This window comes from Mus caroli, unplaced genomic scaffold (assembly GCF_978045245.1).
Source record: "Mus caroli unplaced genomic scaffold, Mus_caroli_1 scaffold_7, whole genome shotgun sequence".
Classification (NCBI taxonomy): Eukaryota; Metazoa; Chordata; class Mammalia; order Rodentia; family Muridae; genus Mus; species Mus caroli.
Window position 1 is genome coordinate 5,314,205 of NW_028227262.1, and position 17,660 is coordinate 5,331,864.

A 17,660-nucleotide genomic window follows, 5' to 3' on the forward strand; every position below is an offset into this window, starting at 1 on the left:
CTAGGCATCAAGTCCAATGTTCACAGTAAGCAAACATTTTACCACTGAGTTAATTCTCAGCTCCAGTATGTGTGTAGTCTCTTCTTGCAGATGACCTGAATTTTCTTTTGGTTCATTTAAAGTCTGGGTATAGTAAATATATTTTTCTGAGGCAGAAATATTATCAAATAGTACGACTATCTGCTAAAGAGACTGAGATAGTGGGTAATTAAGGAATGGGTAGGTAGTAGAAAAACAAACAACGAGAAATAGAAAGGTGGATGATGGGTAGGTAGATAAACAGATACACAGTTAGAAGGATGGATGGTGTGTAGACACATGATAAAGAGAGAAGTCGGTAGGTAGTAGAAAAAAAGAGAGGGTAGAAGATAGAAATAGATGGTGGGAAGACTGAGGGAAGGCAGATAGGTGGACAGATGGTTGGGTCATTGATAAACAGGTCGGTAGATGGGCCAGTAGATGATAGACAGGGCCACTTCTTCCTTGCCCTCTGGGATGTTAACCCATCCCAGAAAGCTTCATGGCAGTACAACCTCACATGCTGGATGGGGAGAGGATTAAACAAACATGGCAGCAAAGGTGCGGTCTGTTCTCCATGAGGCCTGTGGTGTGCTGCCTTCCACTGCATCTCAGTGTAGCCATCTGCTCATCCCATTGAAACTCTTGAGGTAATTACAAACTAAAAAAGTTTTAGTCATACTTCCAAAGGGGGAAAAGATGAAAGGAAGGAAAGATGCATGTCTGGAATTTTTTCACACACGTTCTTACTTATATTTTAATTTTTTAATGATAAACTTTTTCTGTGGAGCCAAATCTCAAAATGAGGTAGGGTCTATTTTTACTTTTATATAATTAAGTTGACTCTCTTAGTTGTATGCACTCTTATAGTTCATTCATATCTCTATATCAAACTGAAGAGAAATATTTGAACTCCACTTACTTAGCTCAAGTTAAATATTAAAAACACAGAGCAGTGCATCCTGGAAATGAATCAGGCTTTCCCAACTCTTCTCCCAGGTAACTCTAACCTGCTTTTTAAAGGCCAAATTTGATTTTCAGACCTGCATCACTTCTCAGTGTTATCTTAAGTGGGCAATATCTGTCCTGGCGGTGGTGGCACTCGCCTTTAATCCCAGCACTTGGGAGACAGAGGCAGGCGGATTTCTAGGTTCAAGGCCAGCCTGGTTTACAGAGTGAGTTCCAGGACAGCCAGGGCTACACAGAGAAACCCTGTCTCAAAAATCAAACAAACAAACAAAATAGTGGGCAACATCTGGAGGCCTGAAAGAAAGGAAGGAAGGAAGAAAGAAAGAAAGAAAGAAAGAAAGAAAGAAAGAAAGAAAGGGCCCAAGCAAACAGTTATTCTTATTCTTGTAGTTTCTCAGTTCAGATTTCCCTTCTGCCCCAGTATGCAGATGCCGCACCCTTAACTTTGACATCACTACTGGTTTCTTTCTTTCTTTTTCTTTTTTCCGATCCTGATTGCCCGCCCCTCCCCTCCGCAGCTCCCTCCCAGCCTCACTTGTGTCTATTACCCTCAGGCTCTGACCTTGGGCAGACTGTGAGCTCCAAGTCATGTTATTTAGAGTGAAGTAACACCAGCAGTCAGGAGGAACAATGTAGTTCAAGCCAGATAAAATAAATCTCTCATTTCCTGTCAAGAGACTGCGCCAAAAGCAATGATGAGAGACAGGGGCAAACCAAGCGACCTAAAGCATGGGCCTGAGGGATCTCTGCAACCTCAAACGCTGACAACAAAACCCCAAACAGCCTGGTGACAGCAGACATACAATAGCTATGGAATTAGCATAAACATACATCGAACGGGTGCAGCTTCTGGGCCATCCGCACAGTCAAGCTTGAAGTGCAGGAAGAGACTCCCATGGAAAGTCTCCAAGCTGTTAAGGGGACCCCTGGATGGCATGGGGATTTTGTAAACCTGACAAAGCTGCCTTTGTAACAGAAAACATCTACACAAATTCTGCCTGATGTGTGTTCTGCACATTTGCAAACGGCCATAGGAAGGACCTCCACGATCAGCTGGGAAGTAGAGGTGGTAATAGTTTTTCACTGTGGTTGAGGAAGCAACAGCTCACCTGTTCAGCGGACACCAAAGACGTGTTTAACCACAACGGTTGTTGTTAAATGTGGTTTCAAGTTTACAAAGGTTGTAATCCTTGAAACCGGGATCTGTGGAAGCGTTGTTGGATCCCTACACCTTGAATAGCCTAAGGAAGCTTACCCAAGACCCGAGGCTTGCCTGACGGAGGCGCCAGGTATGCAAGCATCCACTCCTTCGATTACTGGATTTTACTGTGTACATGGCCACAGTCACTAGCGCCACGTAGTAAATTCTTGATGTCAGCCCCTGCTCGTATTTTTGTTGGATGCTATTATCTTCTTCCGAGGAGCAGGAAAGGCAGAGGAAATCTAAGAAAGAAGCTTGGCCGTAGTCTGATCACCCCAACATGGTAGCTTTAGCCTGGGCGCTTTCAACGTGGCGATGGCGAGAGACTTCATTCACTCATTTCTTTCATCTCCCAAAAGATGATCACTTTCCTGTGGCTACTGAGTGCTGGGTACCATGATGGGAAATGACATGCTGGCTGACATGGCATCCATTACAAATGCATCATACGTTCTTAAAACAGAGTTCTTTGTATAAAACTCCACAGCATTTACATTTAGAGATAGCAAGGGATTTTTTTTTTCTTTTTCCAGTTTCCTTGATGTGTGTGTATGTGGTAGGGATAGGGTGGAGGGATAATGCATGTTTTACACTTGGGTGGGCATGCATGCATACACATGTCTGTACGTACATGTGGAACTCCGAGGTTGATGTTAGAATCATCCTTGCTCATTCTTCCACCATATCCACTAAGGCAGAGCCTCTCAGTCAAACTCAGAGGTATGTATGGGATAGAAAGATGGCTTAGCAATTGTGAATGGACTCTTCTTCCCACGGAAGACGGTTTGACTTCTTAGAGTTTGATTGCTAGCACCCATGGGGGAGAGCTCTCAACCTCTGGTGACTCTAACCCTTAGGGATGTGCTGCTTTCTTCTGGCCTTTATGAACAGCAGTGCTCATGTGCACATATCCCATACAGACACAAATGCCTACAAAAGCCTACAAACTCAAAAGTAAAGCAGAGTTCCCTAATATGTCAAATCTTGCTATCCAGCTTGCTCTGGGATCCTAACTCCACCTTCCAATGCTACCAGGTGGGCGGTCATACCCACTCAGCGTTTACATGGCCCTTGGGGATCCAAATCTGTAGCAAGTGCTTTAGTTGCTGAGCCATGGCCTGAGCCAAGCAAGGTCTTATCACACTAATAGGTTAGAATGCTAGGTAATATTTGAGTCAAACATTTGGAAGTATGTTGTGGAGATAGACACGGTCTTAAAGACAGCCTTCGAGTTGTGTAGAAAATGTGCAAGTGTGCACTGGAAGGCTATGCTTTCCTAGAAGAGTGAGAACAGCCCTGAACACCTTCACTTGTAGGTTTCACTGACCCCCCCCCCCCGCCCCAGGCTGCAAAAACACCAATATTTTCACCCCGTATGGCTACTCATACTCCCTTTATAGCCAACACTTTATGTTTGCATCATGAGCTGCACAGGTTGTATACTATGTGTCTTAGGGTTTTACTGCTATGAACAGACACCATGACCAAGGCAACTCGTATAAAAACAACATTAAATCGGGGCTAGCTTACAGGTTCAGAGGTTCAGTCCATTATCATCAAGGTGGGTAGGCATGGTGCAGGCAGAGCTGAGAGTTCTACATCTTCATCTGAAGGCTGCTAGGAGAGGACTGGCTTCCAGGCAGTTAGGATGCAGGTCTTAAAGCCCACACCCACAGGGACACACCTATTCCAACAAGGCCACACCTCCTAAGAGTGCCACTTCCTGGGCCCAGCATATGCAAGCCATCATAGTATACTTACCTTCTCCCCCGAGCTCCGGACACTAGCAGTTACAGTCTTTACCTGGGTGTCCTTGCATGTGTAGAACCTGTCGTGTGGAAGTTCTCGGTAGATTGTTCCGTGACTCAATGGACCTGCTTTGTAAGCTTGGTAAACCACAGTCTTGCAGTTTTATTTTATGCAGTTTTACTCAAATTACCTGTTAGGTGAGTTGATGGCTTTCACTCAGACCTACAATGGTAACATTGTTACGTATGCGGTTTGAACGTTCGCTGCACACAAGGTCCTGAGCTCACGTTATTTAATTTACCCCAAATCTATTTAGTAAGCACCTGCTGCTGCTCCAAAATGATGAAGTGAGAATGCAGTTTTTGTTTTAAGGTTGAATTGAGAGTAATTATTCGTGATAAGTCGTTTATTTTTGGTCTTATATAAATAAAATCATATCTACCAACTTAAACATTGTTCCCCTTCCTATGAAACAATATAATCCAATACTAAACTGAGACTCAATAGGTAACTATGGACCACATTGTAATTCATATGAGTAATTCCTTTAATGTTCCAGGCCCACAAAGAAGCAAAGTGGATAGAGAAAGGAATGATTAGTTTGGGGAATGTGTGAGCAATGAAGGGAGTCTAAGCACAGGGCTCTGTATAGGCAGCGTTTGGATGCTGTCTCCTAAATGCCCTGCAGAAGAGCTTGGCGTTGTGTGTGTAGAACGCGGGATTCTCCAGCTCGTTCCTGCTTCGGTCTGAGTTACAAGGCTGCTCTTTACAGACTCTGACTGCGTGGGCACCTATGCATTCATGGGCTCAGCTACAGGCCTGTATGTAATATAAAATACTTTAATAAAAAGATTAACTCCGACAATGGGATATTTTCTTTTCCCAGTGTTCCCGGTGTTGGCACACATCAGCATTAGGTTTATATTTCAGGCTTGCACAAAATACAAAATATTTAGACAAAAGGAAGAGTGATTCAGATCTTCTCTGGTGCTGGGTCCTCTGTGCTCACACACACTAGCTGCCTGATAAGTGTTCCCGGGCTGCTCCCCCTCCAGGAGTTATTGACCTTCTTACCTCTCCCCTCTGTCTTCTGTTGACAGAAAATGGGACTTTTGCTTAATTTAACTCAGGATGTTTCCTTTAAACAAAAACAATTGCTTCCTTTCGGCAGGAAATTTTTGAACCAGAAAAATCTTTGGAGACAATTGGACTCTTTAGGTAGCTTGCAGTACAACGTGAACCCTGAGAACCATCCATACCCTGGTGGGAACAAGACTGGTTACCTCTACAAGTCTAGGCCTGACCTACCTGTTCCTACAGCCTCCCTGGCACTCACAATAAGAATTAAACTTTGATAAATACCAAGAAGACCATCAGATTTTTATTTTCACGGTTTATTCTTATTTTAAACTATTTGTAGTGATGTGTATCAGTTGGCGATGGCGGGCAGATATACACCTGATTGCTAGGAGAGAGCAGCCAGTTCTCTTGATCTGGAATTAGAGATGGTTGCAAGTTGCCAGGTATGGGTACCGGGAACTGGACCTGTGTCCTCCGGAGAGGAAGGAAGTGTTATTAGCCAGCGAGCTCTGTCCTAACACTTAGACAGAGTATTGCTTCCGAGCCAGGTTTGTGGCAGGTTTTGTGTATAGAAAAGGAAGTCACCAAGGAACGTGGAGTGGCTGGCCCCCAAGGCTTCTTACAGAGACTTGGATAAAGGGTATTTTCTTTTGATCAAAGATGCTAATAAGAAGTATATGCCCATGGGCAGACTATTTGCTGTTCTTTATATTCTGACTGTGGGGGAAACAGCCGATGAAACCATGAGAACAGTTCAAGAGAAGTAGTGTGCATGGCAAATCCAGCTAACCTGTAGGATTCTTGGCGGCTGCTCCTGAGGAAAACGGCCCAGAACTTTAACCTTTATAAATGACCAAGTCAGTTTTTATGGATATGAAGAAAATTAATATTAAATTGGAACTTAATTTAATAATTAAATTAATAGGAACTTGAAAATATTCCAGTAACATCAGCAGCTTGAAATATTCCACAACTCCTTAGACTGGCATATTATATTATGATTATTATATTATGCTTGTTATATTATGATGCCCTCTAACCCTACCATACATAGTGGGTATTATTGAAGACAAATTGTACAAGAGGATAAACATTGCATGATTTATCAAATCACATAGAAGTCATTATTCATTGCATGCTAATATCCATGTGTATACATTAAACCATCAACACCATAGCGTCCTAAAATTCATATTTTGTGCATTTGCATCTCATGTAAGCATTTAGTCCTTTACATTATAAAAATATTGTGCAATCCACTTCTATACTAAATTATCTGTAGTATATGTTCTCATATTTAAAAATGTACTTTGTGTAAATTTTATACATGTATATAATTTTAAAATGATCAAAGGTTAAAGGAGACATGATTAGTCATTTCAAAACACTGTTAAAGTTGTTTAGACTGTGCCTTCTGCATGAACTGTTGTATGCTGGCCTGTGGCCTACTTGAACCGGGTACACCTGGGAGGCAGGCTGGGGCTGAAAGAGACTTAGACAGCGCCAAGACACGATTCTGTTCACGGCCCGCCAGTTTACTAAGAGAGTGTACTTATAAGGGGGAGGCCCATCCCCCACCAGTCCATTCTTGGTGTCTAGAGCCAGCCTGTAGGTGCTGTGTAGGATAGGATGTTCCTCAGGAATATCTCAGGGGCTTCTGAGCAGGTAGCAGTGTCTTGGAGAGAGCAGTGGCAGGTGGCAGAACAAAAGAGCCATCTAGGTTGGAAGGCTCCACCTTAGGTAATCTCCTTCTCAGTGGCAGCAAGGTCAAAGTCTGGATCAGCCTGCTTCAGGGCTGAGGGAGGCTACAATGAACGATGTCCAAAAAAACCAAAAACCAAAAACAACCACCACAACAAAACCCTTGTGCTGGCCCTCTGAGCCTCTACATGAGAAGCCAGTGTCAGCGGACATTTAGTGCTTAAAAAGCATCATTAGCCTGTACAGCAATGAAAGAAACTCCACCCTCGCTCTCTATCCTTTGCATGGGGAGATTCTGAAAGTTAGGGGTGGCAATGTTTCTGTCAGTTCTGTAGAGACCGGAACATTTGCTCCAGCAGACCTGTCTGAGTCTCTCCCGCAGGCTTCTCCGTGCTTCTTGAGCAAATCAAGCAATCTGCCTTTCACCTTTCTTACCCAAGAACCTCACACTCAGGAACTTGCGCTTATACCTCCATTTCTCATACCAATAATCAATACCTCCCCTAGGTTCCCTCTGTTCTCTTGTCTGTGCTATCGCCATTTAGCAATTATATAAAGTTATAATTTCAGTATCTAACCAAGGTGTAAAGGCACAGAGGGTAAAACTGTAAGCTCTAAAGACTGACATATCAGGTGTCCAGTGAGTTCCGTGTGAATCACACACTGGTAGTAGGTGGACAACAGAGAAAGCATCCACTCACACCCTCCTGGACCATCCTACCTGCTCTGTGTGGTTCTTAATGCCAGGTACCTGCCTGGAAGGGATAAGTAGTTTGTTTGAACATTTGTGAAGAACCTTCGCGTTAGTATATCCTCAATACTTGATTCTAAAATCCACCTACAAATAGTTAAAACCATCATGAACTACCCTATTAAAGTATGTCTTACCTGGAATTGATTAGTTTGTCCCTTTATAACTATGTCAAATTTTTTCTATGTTCACATTTTCTAATTAGGAAATACTAGTGTATTCTGATGCTTGGTAAGGGGAAATAGTCTTAAACTTTTTTCTATTTTAGTTAATGCCCGGATTCCGTATAAAGTTTTCACATTTCAGAAACAAATGACTTCAAGCAGATTAAATGTAGGGTGGTTTTTGTTTGTTTTGTTTTTTTAGAACAGGGTCTTGTCACGGAGCCCACGTTACATGGCAACTCAAGTTTTCTGTCTGTGCCTTCTGAGGGCTGAGATGCCCAGCGTGGGCCATCACACTGGGCTTAGAGGAGTGCAGATGCACACCTTACAACACTACATGAAGCTTGAATAAAATTTAATGTAATAAATGAAACACCGAGCTATTTCCTTTTATCAGTTAGCATAAAATATTCATATAATTTGGGTAACCAACAACACGATAAAATCCCCATGATTGCTTTGTTTAAACCATGTGGCCTAATGGCAGAGTTTGTAAGTTTTATTTTTGTGGTCTTTTAGCTTTAGTGTGGATTTTGTTCTGAAAGACAAAACTCAAGGGTATTAAACAACGCCGTGGGCATTTCCAACTTGAATTTGTATCGGATTTGTAGGAAGACTTGCTCGCAAGCTCCTTGATTTTCTGTTTGCTGGTTCCTGGCCTCTGGTTCGAAACCTACCTGTGATTATGTCTCACACGTGTGTCTCATCTGTAGGTTTCAAATACATGGCAAAGCACTTGTGCCCTATATTGCAGGAGAGACAATATCGGCAGGATGGAATCTGGATAGTGGCCTGCATGGAGACAGTGGCACGGTCTAGTGTTTTTATTATTCACTTTTAAGAGAATTATGTAACTTATCCCATTACCTTTCCTGCTTCAAGCCCTCTCAGCTCCCCTCCCTTTAACCCCTAGCTTTCTTCCATCCACTCTCAAATTGGTAGCCTTTCGTTTTTTTAAATATCATGGTTACATTTTAAATATTATATGTTACATTGTTACATATTTACAGTCCCCCCCCCTGCCCCCAGTTTTTTGTGTATATGTTTTCAAAACTAACCACTCTGTATTGTGTAACCAATTAGGGTCATTAAAATAATCACGCCAGGGGTCTGGAGAGATAGCTCAGCCATCAAGGGCACTGGCTGCTCTTCCAAACCACCTGTGTTCCTCTCCCAGCACCCACAGGGCAGCTCACAACCAGGTATAACTTGAGTTCCAAGGGGATCTGACACCCTCTTCTGGCCTCCACAGGTACTGCATGCATAAAACACCCATACACATAAAGTAAAAATAAATATCTTTTTAAAAATTCATTCATATAGTTCATTTCTATCTTAAGCTGCAGGTTAGCACTGTTTGGAAATTTCTGCTGTGTTCTAGCTCTGTAGATGAATTCCCTACAGAGGCAAGTCTTCCAGTGTGCACACTTGGATGTTTCTTACTTCACGGATGGCATGGTTCCGTGGTGGTATCTTAGAGAACCTCCCAAATTCTGTATCCTCATCTCAGTGGTGATGTTAAAAGGAATGTGGGCAATTTCAAAGGCTGGGAGATGGATATGCACATGAGGTGAAGCCTTACAACATCAATCATATAAAAGGTTCATAGATTTGAGTATGTCAAGACCATTGCGCCAGCGTCACACCAAGAAAAACATGTTGCCCTGGCACATGGAGACTTACTCTGTGGGTGGATGCTTGCCCGTTTATCAGGAAATGGACACTTCCTGTATTTTTTAGTAGACAGGTAAAGATAGTTCCTTTTCATTTTTCTCTCTTAAATTGATAGTAAATTGTACTATTTTTATATTGTGTGTATGGGCATTTTTTTTTTTTTGCATGTATGTGTGTGTACCATATGTGGGTCTAGTACTGGTAGAGTCCAGGAGAGGGTGTCAAATCCCTTGGAACTAGAGTTACAGACAGTTGTAAGCTGGTTGTTGAACACAGGTCATCTGCAAGCTCAGCCAGTGCTCTGAACCAACCACTGAGCTGCCCGTCTCCCTAATGCCAACCCCCCTTTACGTTTTCTCACTGAAACTGTATTTTAGAACTTTTCTTCCTGTTGTCAATGAACCTAAGAGTAACCCCTTGTTTCTTATTCATCTCCCTGTTGGTGTGTCCCACCTGACTCAGTGAAGACTTGGGATATTAGGGCTAGACCATGCACTTTAAAATTGCCAAGCTGTTTGTTTTGGCTTGTGTGAGTCTCAGTCACAGGCAGCCTTGAAGACACAGGAGAAGCCATCCAGCCACCACTTCCTCTGGGATGTCTGTTCTCTGGGGAGGCTGCGTCACTTCTGGGGACACTGAATGACTCACAAGTGGGGGAAATTCAACGGTTTCCATGACTGCTCACATTTCTGTATTTTATTATTTACTATTAGAAATGGTGCTTCTGGGCTGCCAGGGATATGGGAAAGAACACTTTAAGTCCTTTTCCTAAAAAACAAGCAGTTAGTGGGGGAAAAAAATCTACACAACAAATGCTAGTTATTTTTCTCTTGCTTTTGAAGCTAGAAATCATAAGCAAATTCAGTGAGTAGAACAGATTTTTAAGAGGCAGGGATAATTTTGAGAATAAGAATTGTTTAACTAGCCAGTCCAGATAAAAACCATAGTCAGCTTTGCAACCCCGTGGATCCTGATGTGTTAACATCTGTACACAGAACCCAGGTGTTAGAAATGTTGATGGAGGGATCGAGCTCTTCTCACTGGATCTTTTAAACCTTAGAGGAAACAACAGTAACAATAACAGTAGAACAAAAACCACAACAACTCCCATCCCTGGCAGTTTCAAAGCAGAAGTTGCCACTGTATTAACAGAACTCAAGATTATGGCCACCTGTGGTTGTATAACCAACCAATTTATTGCACAAACGAAATCACTTTCCTTTCAGTGTCTGGGAGTCCTCATTCTTGGTTACATGCCACAGGTCCATTGAAGCCTGATTCCTTTGACCACTGAGGATGGCAAGCATGTGGCTCCTCTTATCCCCTGTTTTCTGAGGCAGCCCTATCTCTGCTCCTGACGGGCATTGAACAGTAGAAGGATTCATGTTCAGGGTCGACAGCCACAGCCCTGCCCCGTGGCTGCCTGGAGTTGGAGAACATACTTTCTTGAGTGAGCCTCCCTCCCTTCTTAGTCTCCAGCAGAATAGAAGACTGTTGGAGGAGGTCCCATTAACTCTGTGCCTCTCTATGTGAGGAAATGCCTAACACATTCAAGGTAAGGGTGAAAGTCTTGATGTTGGCTCCATTCTCTAGCATGCTGTCCACTATGGGGCAAGCCATGGCAGCTGGTTGCATTGACTCTGAAGCCACAGATAGGAATAGCCTTTCCTTTCTGCTCTGTCTGGGATCTCATCCTGTACAATAGAGCCACCTATAGTCACTGATGCTTTCCTCAGACAGTTAACAGTCTAGAACTTCTGTCACACATATGCCCAAGATATATCTTTTGGGAGATTCTACGTCACATCAAGTTGACAGTGTGGGACACAGCACTTCAGCATCCCTTGCTACATCCTTTTTCTGAAAGCATTCTTTTAGCTCCCCATATGCTGACATGCTGACATACTCTGAATAATTTTTTTCATATTTGAAATTTTCAATTTCTCCCCTTTTACCTTCGTGTGCATGTATGTGTGTGTTTTCTGAACAAGAGATGGCAGATAGTTTCAGAAAACAACCTAAATATACTTTCATGCATGATGCATGCAGAATTTATGTATTCAACTTTTGGTTCCTACCTCTGTCAATGTTCCTTGTTTAAAGACAACAATAACAAAACAACAACAACAATAACAGCAAACTTGAAGCCTTCTGCAACTGTTTTGCCAAGGGTAGGTACCATTAGAAGGCTGGTTCTGCACAAGGGAGATAGTTCAGGAGGTAAGCACGCTGACTCGGAAGTTGGACATTATGGATCTTGTAGTAGAACGGGAGAGCCCATCCTCAATGTTGGTCTCTGATATCCCCATGAATCCCAGGGCACAGTACTATACACATATGTGATAAAATAAGCCGTGTAGGCTTGGAGCTGCTGAAATGTAAGAGTAGTAATGGAACTCTCTAGAAGAAATCTAAGCTTTACTGGGAGAGATCGCTTTAGCATAACGAGCAGATTTGAATCTATAGAAAGGCACACATACGTATGTATGAGATACTATTTCATACAAGCTGATATTTAGGTTTTGAAGTAGTGGTACAACAGAGATTTTTGAACACTGCGTGTGACATCAATGAAGCTGTTCATTGTTCTGTCTGGTGCATTTGATATTTGTCTGCCTCCTTGACTTCTGGCCTCTACCAGGAAAACTGTGACCATGAAAAACATGGGGATGGCTCTCTCTCTCTCTCTCTCTCTCTCTCTCTCTCTCTCTCTCCCTCCTCTCCCCTTTCTCCCCCCTCTCTCTCCCCCCTCTCTCCTCTCCCCCCTCTCTCCTCTCCCCCCTCTCTCTCCCCCCTCTCTCCTCTCCCCCATCTCTCTCCCCCCCTCTCCTCTCCTCTCTCTCTCTCTCTCTCTCTCTCTCTCTCTCTCTCTCTCTCTCTCTCTCCCCTTTCTCTCCTCTCTCTCCCCTTTCTCTCCCCTCTCTCTCTCTCTTTCTTTCTCTCATCACTCAATTCTGCTTGCCATGGCTGGGTTACAGCAAATCTATACTCTAGCTTCCAGAATTATTGATTGGAGTCATGGAACATTCCTTCCTAATGGGATTTCTCCTTGTGCTTATCCAAGAAACAGATTTCAAGATGGTTCATCTCTGGTCATGAACCCATCACTTTATCTGGATTCACTCTCTCTAGCCATCTAGATATCTGCTTTCTATGTATGTATGTATGTGTGTTATTTATTTGAATTGTCTTAAGTGCATACTTAAATAACGTACAGGGGTCAGAGAGAGTTCAAATGTTCGAAAATGTTTTCCTCTCTCTCCTCCCCTCCCCTCTGTGGCTAACGCTAACCTACGAAGTGTCCATGGTACCCTTCAATGGAAAGAAACAGCCATGCTCATTTGGATGGTGTGAATGCCATTCTTGTGAAATACTGTAAATAGTAATTCATAAGAGGGTGACTTTTTTATTGCTTCTACATTGATAACATGCCTGTGAAGACTTATGTTATCCTGCTGAGCTTAAGCGAGATAGGAGAGGAATGTGTGCACTCATTTAAACATCTGCATCTATGATAATAAAACTTCTTTATCATCAGACCCTTTCCTATGGTTCCCAGCATTCACTGACTTCCAGCGCCCTTACCCATGGCGTGGGTATTTTATTGCTTTACTTTTTAATCTCTCCCATTGCTTTCCTGAAATACCGAGGGTGGAGATGTGTGCATAGTACATCACTGGCTTGATAGTTTAGTGAAACTGTCTCCTTGGCCATGGAAGAGTGGACGGTAGGGACCAGGGCCTGCAAACTGATGTTGGTGAGGATTGGACCACGGGTTGCTTGGCTGCATTTCTCTGTGGCTTCTTTCTCAACTCAGTAAAAATGTCAAGTTCACATATAAAGACTATTTGTACACATAAATATAGACTCCCCTCTGTGTCCATTTCATAGAATCAGAAATCCTCGTCACTATAAACATTACTCTTTACGTGTCTTGGGGTTTTTAAAATATTTTGTCAGGCATAGTAGGACCATCAGGGAAGGCCACACCAGGTTAGGTATGTGTAGTGGAAGGTTATCTACTGACAATAATTACAAATTACACTGAGCTAACCCCTCCGTAAACCCAGGAGTTGATGGTCAATAACTGGCGCAGCCCCAACTGCCATCAATGCTAAAGTTAATTTTCCATTCATATAAATAAATGAAAACTGAATGGTGGGATGACGTCACTAGAAAGAGAATCTATGCTGCAGCTAACTTAGGCCGAATTTGGAGTTAGACTGAAATTCTGCAACAGATGAATCTGAGTCACATGCTTTAAATTTTTAAAGATTTATTTTTATGTGTATGAGAGCTTGCCTGCATGTATGTAAGAACAGCACATGTGTGTAGAGTATCTGAGGAGACCAGAAGAGGGCACTGATCCTGTGGAGCTGGAGATGCAGGTGGTTAAGAGCTGCGATGTGTGTGCTGGGAACCGTAACCCAGGTGCTTGTAAAACAGCGAGTTCTCTTACTCACTGAGCCACCTCTCCAGCCCCTCAATATTTTAGTTTTAGAGAAAGGAGTTCTATGTGGTAAACTGCTTTCCCAATCCCCAATCTATCCCTGACATAAAACTAAGACAGACAGACAGATTCTCTACCAACACTGGGAAGATGGTTTTAGTTTTGAGATACACCAGGCAGCCTCCTGGGCCAGATGCAAAGCTCTGCTGCTTGGGACTAAGCTTTGTGCAACCTGAAGACTTGGGGACCAGGCAGCCAAGCCATTCACATTTTGCAATTATTAAGGGGGAAGGAATTTGGAAAAGACCAATAGAGTTTTATAAATTTTGTGAATACTGTGAATATAGTCACTTTATTATTTTGTGTAGTGTCAAAATGCGTTTCAAGTATATATGATCAGCAAGATCCCCTTTTTGTTCTCTTATTAAGAGATTCTTCGCCCTTGTGTCCCGTTGACACCATGAGCTACGATTTATTTATAATCTAATGTACTCACTGCCTCTTATCCATAGCCACACTTCCTTCCTGTATGTAATGTTGTCAGTTTTGGTTTCTTTTAAAGGAGGGAACGGCCCCACACCGTTTCTCTATGCTGATTCCTTGGTTCTGTATTTATTTTGTATAAGGAGCTGCTTGGCTTGGTGGGTGCACTGTAATAACCCTAGTGACCAGTTAGGTTGGTTTTTGTTTTTTTGTTGTCTTGGCGAGGTTCATTTAAGCCTGGGACTGAAGCGGTCACTATGTGTAAGTTCAGTCAGGGCCACTAAGACCTGTCTCAAACCAGGGAGCTCTCTTGCCTCCAGAGTCCTGAGGGCCTCCTGGATGTTAGCAGAGGCTTGCAGGAACTCAAGGAAGACAGCCCAGGGAGGCAGCTGAGGTCCCGGGAGAGTGATCACAGAGAGGCCCATTACCCTAGAGAAAATAGAACCTTCCATTCCACCCAGCAGAGGCGCGGGAAGCCTTCCATCTAGTCTAGGAGCAGCGACCAGGCTCAGCCTCCAGAATCACTTTTCTCTTTGTTTAACCGATGGTCTCTGTACCTGCTGGGTTGTGAGCGTCCATATGTAACTGTGTATTGAGATTGTTGAAGCATCCAAGTGTGAGCTAGGCTTGCTGTCATCAATAACTTTTACTGACGAAATTCACGTACTGAGGCTTGAATTGTTGAAACTAAACATAGATAGAGATTAAAGGAGATAACCACGAAAAAGCTCTGTGCTTTTACCCTCAGAGTTCCTGATAATATTCTGTCAAAGACATTTATTACTGGTATCCGATATGGAGCAAGCACGTACCGTGTTCATAGTATGATGCAACCAGAGTACACGGAAAACAAATGGTCGTGCTTTCATCAGACAGACGTGTAAAGCAGGATTTGGGAGGCTGAGCTTGTAAGGTCAGGAGACAGACTCTGGGTCTTGGCACTTCTGTTTCATGTGGAGACCCGCAGTTAATATGGTTGTTGTTGAAACTTAAAACAGTTGTATTAGCAGCTTGATTGAGAGGGGGAAGAGACCTAGAATAAACAAAAGTATGTATTTTTGAGACAGCCTAATTGTGTACAGTTTATTTCCTTCCCTGGTGCCCTCCAATCCATCAAACAGAAAAACAGACCAATTTATTGTATTAAAGCATATAAACTGTTAGGGAAATATAACTCGCAGGCCAGCCGGGGCGCGGTGGGGGGAGCGGCTGCTGTTGAACAATTCTCCATTGTTCCAAAGTTATGGCATAGCTGCTGCTTGCCTGTTGCATTCAATCAACTCCGGTAAATTCTCCTTTGGAGGATAGGATGACTAACTTACACCTTAGAAAACATTCCTTCCCTGCAGTGGTTGTGGGACTCCCAGGGGCCTGGGAAAGTTCAGCTTTGAGAAGGGAAAGAGGTCCCCTTTGTCCCCCCACACCAGTTTGCTATCTCCATCCTTTCCTCTGCTACAGCCCAGCGAAGCTTCCAGGCAGTCAGAGCTAATTGCGGCTCGCTCAGGAAAGTCTTCATTAGTGTCGCCCGCCACACATGGTCACCAGATGTGTGGCCAGGAGGGACAGCAGGGCGAGGCATCCAGAGGAGAACAGCTAGGAGATCCGTTTGAAAGCTTCCTAAGCCGTCTTTGTTTCCAGGTGTATTGTGTTAGAGACACGGGTGGCTGGGGACTTGAGGAAGATGAACCGCCTTCCAGTTCAGTCCTGCTCTGGGCTATGAATGGGACTCTTTGTTCTCTTCAAAGCACTGAGACTTTGTTGGTGACTGTCAATGGTGGAGATGTTTCACTTTCTTTATGAGAGGAAATGAAAATGTACTGTGTTATCAAAGTAGGGCTATCTGGGATTTGATAACACAAAGTTAGAGACTAAGTTTAAGACATAGACGACAGAGCTTTAAAAATTGTATGTGTGACCTCTAAGAAAACAATCTTCAGGGAAGGGTACATGTGGCAGTTGGTGGTGTGTGCATTATATAACCATGAGAACATGAGTTCAAATCCCCATCTTCCATTTTGGAGGTAGGTGTGGTGGCTTGGGCTTGTTTCTCCAGTGCTGCAGAGGTGGAGACCGGAGGGTCCTGGTGCTTACCAGACAAGACAGCAGCCAGCCTGGCCAAATGGATGGGCTTCTGGCTCAATATAGACCTGTTCAGAAAATAAGGTGGACCGGGATTGAAGACTATAATTTGGATTCAATCTCTGGCCTTCGCAAACACACACACACACACACACACACACACACACACACACACATGAGAGAGAGAGAGAGAGAGAGAGAGAGAGAGAGAGAGAGAGAGAGAGAGAGACTTGGTTTTGTTTTTGCATTTGCATGTACGTGTCATGCATGTATTTGTGTGAGTGTTCATATGTGTGCAGGTTCATGTGTATGTACCTACTTTGTGAAGGTCTGAGATTGACCAGGTCTTTCCTGAGCTACCCATCCCTTTTGTACACTGAGGTAGGGACTCTCTTTGAGCCCAACATTTAGACAAGTCTGGCTAGTCAGATGCTCTACGACTCCCAGGTGTTGGGGTTACAAGTGGCTGCCATCTCCACTGGGCTTTTATGTGGGTTTGGGGATCTGAACCCAGTCCCCGCTCTTGTGCAGCAGACAGTCTCTGGCTGAGCCGTCTTCCATGCTTCATAAACAAGGTCTTCAGATCACAAGTGCCCCATGATTGAAAACAGAAGATTTCTCTCTAGCATTTGTGCTTTCCTGTTAGGGATCTGTCTGTCCAGCATGCTCCCCATTCAGTGAGTGGTACTTCCACTATCAGCAAAGAGTGCTTACTCTGGGCCCTGGAACTTAACTGATTCATATGTTTTATTTGTTGTTAAACTTTCTGCAGGCTAGGTTTTATTATCCAAACTCTTGAGAGATTATACAAAGTCACAAGAATTTCTGTTTCTAGAGAGTCTCCATTGCCATCTCATAATATGCTCAGCTGCCTCTAATTTGCACGTAGGTTATTTCAGAAGGCCGGTGAGATCCAGCTTTGAAGCTTCTGGTCCTCCAAATGGAGTTTTCTGATGCTGTAGCAAACTGAAACTTTCACAGGGGCCCCATGAGTTGGGTTACCATGGAAAGCCTGTGAGCTTTAGGCATTGTTTCTCATTTGGTGTCTGAGTTGATACCTTAAAAGAACTTCACTTTGGGGTCATCTTTTACATTTCATTGTACTTTTTATAAGTTAGATACAATGGGGCTAAAGAGATGGCTCAGCAGTTAAGAGCACTGGCTGCTCTTCTGAGGGATTTGATGTCTAGCACTCACATGTTAGCTCACAACCATCTGTAACGCCAGTTCTAAGACATACAATGCCCTCTTCTGGACTGTACGGGCACCAGGCCTCCATATTATAATAGACCTATATGAAGGTAAAATATCCATGTCCTTACACAAGATAATATTCACAAA

General features: G+C 43.3%; 1 protein-coding gene across 7 annotated transcripts in view; it reads left to right on the plus strand.

The window, feature by feature from the left end:
- Sox5 (SRY-box transcription factor 5) overlaps positions 1 to 17,660 on the plus strand; it is a 944,504-nt gene that overhangs the window by 500,943 nt on the left and 425,901 nt on the right. The gene's annotated exons all lie outside the window — the stretch shown is intronic.